This window comes from Oncorhynchus masou, unplaced genomic scaffold (assembly GCF_036934945.1).
Source record: "Oncorhynchus masou masou isolate Uvic2021 unplaced genomic scaffold, UVic_Omas_1.1 unplaced_scaffold_670, whole genome shotgun sequence".
Lineage (NCBI taxonomy): Eukaryota > Metazoa > Chordata > Actinopteri > Salmoniformes > Salmonidae > Oncorhynchus > Oncorhynchus masou.
In genome coordinates, this window is record NW_027013147.1 from 5,624 (window position 1) to 10,347 (window position 4,724).

At 48.2% G+C, this 4,724-nt stretch overlaps 1 pseudogene; it reads right to left on the reverse strand.

Moving 5' to 3' along the window:
- Positions 1-224: 224 nt before the first annotated feature.
- Positions 225-4,391, reverse strand: LOC135536832 (beta-1,3-galactosyltransferase 1-like; annotated as a pseudogene).
- Between the last annotated feature and the right edge of the window lie 333 nt (positions 4,392-4,724).

Genomic DNA, 4,724 nt, shown 5'->3' on the forward strand with positions numbered 1-4,724 from the left:
GAGCACGGATAGATCGCTGTAACAATAATGATGAGAGAACTACTCAAGTTGTAAATGACTCCTTATGTACAGTTAGACCATGAAATAAAACATTTAATTAAAATAAAGTAGAAAAATAACACACACACACACACACAATTGTACATTTCTTGTGGTCGAGTTTCAGTACAATATCTTGTTCTCCAATGTAGATTTTTTATATTTTTTATTTTTTTGGGGGGGGGGGCAGTAACTCCCAGCACCACAAAGGATATAAGACTGGAAGTGTGTCTAATCCAAATTCAGTAACATCATCATGATTATTAAACGATTTAATCAAAGTGGAAATGCATTACACATTCACCAGATTTACATCGTTGGCAAGAACAAAAAACGAAGGAAGTGATTGGTACATCAGTCAGTCTGTTACTGTATGAGATCAGCAGGGAGGACCAGGTTTGTGTAGGTCTGTCCATGCGTTGACCTGGTGAGTGATACTGTGTGTGGTGGTGGCTATCAGCCGTGAGTAGGTGCAGCGGTCATAAGCCACAGGGAAAACATGGAAGAGGTTTCCACTGGGGGGGTCAGTAGGCCGGATGCCCAGGTGTCTCATACACAGTCCCAGATACACATCCTCTATGTAGACGGCTTTAACATGCCTGGACGCCTCCACCAGCTTCCTGGGGAGGTCTAAGGTGAAGACATAGCCCAGACCCAGAGCATAAGGTGGGTATACTGGTTCAGGAAACACCTCCTTTGGAAGGTACCATTTGGAGTTACGGTCTCTTAGAACAGCTCCCCGTCGGGCCACTAGTCCAGTCTGGTAGTTCTGCGTTGGAGCGGGAAGCAGCATGTTGACCAAGGTGTTCACGTTGAGGAACATGTCTGAGTCGATCTTCATGGCGTAGGAGGCGTTGGGGCAGCGAGAGCTCAGCCACTCCATCATCACCATGGTCTTGATGGTCAGGTTTTTGTAGCTGTCTATGAAGTCGCTCTGCAGAAGATCCTGGTGCTCTTTGCTCTCCTGCAGCACCTTCTCCTGGAGCTGCTCTGTCTCCTCTCCACTGGGCAGTCCCAGCAGGAAGAACAGACAGACCTCTCTGCCCAGTACCTGCCTCTCACTGCCCCAAGTCCTGCGGACGGCCTCACGGGCCTCCCTGTTATAGGGCGCCACTGGCACCATCAGAACCAGGAAGGGGTTCTGCTCCCGGCATTTCTCTGGCTCATCCAGGATGAAGGATGTACTCATGATGGGTATTGTACATGGTACGGTCCTGGGGACACATACGGAGGAGGAGTGGCCAGAACTGCCTTGCCCTCTGTGAGCAGATTAGTGATGATGTTGAGTGCAGGGGGTGATGGAACTAGTTTCATCATGTGTTGTGTTGAGTTCCATGGCCTGTTGAGTAGAGTGGATACGTGAAGTCTGACGATCTGTGAACTGGCAGACGCAGTTTCACTGGCGTCTATGGTAAAACCAGTGGAGTTGAGAGAAACCGCTTCGCTACTGGTGTTGACTGAACAGCCATGGTATTCTGCCCACCATCTTGGGACACACTCTGCTGACTGGTGGTTGGTGAAGAACAAGATGGCCGCCACGGTGACGAGCAGGATGAGGAAGCGGCAACGAAAACCGGAGCAGCAGCATCTCCCACCTGCAAGTCTCCTGACTGGGAGGGGGAGAGAAACACAAATGGTTAAGTCATCTTGGACATCCTTGAGTTGTATGGAAAAAAAACTCACCATTATTATGTTTCTGTGGCATTGCAGACTTCAAAAAATGAAATATATTAACATATATATTAACAGTTATCTAATAGATTAGGACGTTCTGATTTGATTTCTAGCCATAGACTCAATAATGGTGCCATTTTAACTTCTGGAATGATACTTAGTTTGATGTTAAAACAAAACGTCAGAATAGACTACTGTTTTGCATGTGATCACACAGATTGGTCTTCTCTCAGTGATCTAGATAGGAGAGTGGCACTCAAAGCCATGCTTGAGTTCTGAGTCAAGCAGATGAGGTGCAGCTCTTTGGGGGTGTTCACCCACCCATCTTGACCAATGAGAGACGACACAGATACTCTAAGATGTTTTTAAGATCACTTTTTTTATTTCACCTTTATTTAACCAGGTAGTCGAGTTGAGAACAAGTTCTCATTTACAACTGCGACTTGGCAAGATAAAGCAAAGCGGCACAAACAACAGAGTTACACATGGAGTAAACAAACATACAGTCAATAATACAAATAGAAAGTCTATATACAGTTTGTGCAAATGAGGTAATGTAATAAGGAGGTGAGGCAATAAATAGGCCATAGTGGAGAAGTAATTACATTTGAGCAATTAAACACTGGAGTGATAGATGTGCCAGAAGATGAATGTTCAAGTAGAGATACTGGGGTGCAAAGGAGCAAAATAAATAAATACAGTATGGGGATGAGATAGTTGGATGGGCTATTTACAGATGGGCTATGTACAGGTGCAATGATCTGTGAGCTGCTATGACAGCTGATGCTTAACGTTAGTGAGGGAAATGAGTCTCCAGCTACAGTGATTTTTGCAATTCGTTCCAGTCATTGGCAGCAGAGAACTGGAAGGAAAGGCAGCCAATGGGGGAATTGGCTTTGGGGATAACCAGTGAAATATACCTGCTGGAGCACGTGCTACAGGTGGGTGTTAGCTAGGGTGACCAGTGAGCTGAGATAAGGCGGGGCTTTACCTAGCAAAGACTTGTAGATGGAGCCAGTGGGTTTGGCGACAAATATGAAGCGGGCCAGCCAACGGGCGTACAGGTCACAGTGGTGGGTAGTATATGGGGCTTTAGTGACAAAGCGGATGGCACTGTGAAAGACTGCATCCAATTTTTCGAGTAGAGTGTTGGAGGTTATTTTGTAAATGACATCGCCGAAGTCAAAGGATCGGTAGGATGGTCAGTTTTACGAGTGTGTTTGGCAGCATGTGGCCGGATGCTTTGTTGCGAAATAGGAAGCCAATTCTATATTTAATTTTGGAATGGAGATGCTTAATGTGAGTCTGGAAGGAGAGTTTACAGTCTAACCAGACACCTAGGTATTTATAGTGGTTCACATATTCTAAGGTGGCAGAGTATACATTGCACTGAACAGGAGAAGGAGCACCACCTCCTCAGGCACTGAACAGGAGAAGGAGCACCACCTCCTCAGGCACTGAACAGTAGAAGGAGCACCACCTCCTCAGGCACTGAACAGGAGAAGGAGCACCACCTCCTCAGGCACTGAACAATAGAAGGAGCCCCACCTCCTCAGGCACTGAACAATAGAAGGAGCCCCACCTCCTCAGGCACTGAACAATAGAAGGAGCACCACCTCCTGAACAGTAGAAGGCACTGACCACCTCCTCAGGCACTGAACAGGAGCACCACCTCCTCAGGCACTGAACAGGAGAAGGAGCACCACCTCCTCAGGCACTGAACAGGAGAAGGAGCACCACCTCCTCAGGCACTGAACAGGAGAAGGAGCACCACCTCCTCAGGCACTGAACAGGAGAAGGAGCACCACCTCCTCAGGCACTGAACAGAAGCTCCACCTCCTCAGGCACTGAACAGTAGAAGGAGCACCACCTCCTCAGGCACTGAACAGGAGAAGGAGCACCACCTCCTCAGGCACTGAACAGGAGCACCACCTCCTCAGGCACTGAACAGGAGAAGGAGCACCACCTCAGGCACTGAACAGGAGAAGGAGCACCACCTCAGGCACTGAACAGGAGCACCACCTCCTCAGGCACTGAACAGGAGAAGGAGCACCACCTCCTCAGGCACTGAACAGGAGCACCACCTCCTCAGGCACTGAACAGGAACACCACCTCCTCAGGCACTGAACAGGAGAAGGAGCACCACCTCCTCAGGCACTGAACAGGAGCACCACCTCCTCAGGCACTGAACAGTAGAAGGAGCACCACCTCCTCAGGCACTGAACAGTAGAAGGAGCACCACCTCAGGCACTGAACAGTAGAAGGAGCACCACCTCAGACACTGAACAGTAGAAGGAGCACCACCTCCTCAGGCACTGAACAGTAGAAGGAGCACCACCTCCTCAGGCACTGAACAGGAGAAGGAGCACCTCCTCCTCAGGCACTGAACAGGAGAAGGAGCACCACCTCCTCAGGCACTGAACAGGAACACCACCTCCTCAGGCACTGAACAGGAACACCACCTCCTCAGGCACTGAACAGTAGAAGGAGCACCACCTCCTCAGGCACTGAACAGTAGAAGGAGCACCACCTCAGACAAGCTTTAGTTCTGCCAGAGGTTCCTCTTCACAAGGCTAGTCATCAACATAGATTGAAGCTCACTCAGAAAAAAACAGATGGGATGAAACATGAAAATACACATACCTTCTTCCTCCTTTCTTAATACCATCTTCCACCATGTTGGAGATCTATCTACCTGGGGATGGCTGCCAGGTTTGGGGTCATTCCACCTTGTTGGAGATCTATCTATTGGGATGGCTGCCAGGTTTAGGTCATTCCACCTTGGTCAACTCTTCTGTCATACAATAAATACATGTCATATGTAGCAAACAGGGGGGGGAGTTAATATGATTTGTATACGACATGTCAATTTCATGCTGTTAACCTGCCCCTTTGTGTGTGTGAACCATAGAGATAGATAGAGCACTCTAGTGACCCAAAACCTCAATTATAGCATGGGCAGCGCCATTGAGAACTTTCACCATTTTGAAGTTGTCAACTAGGTGTAATTT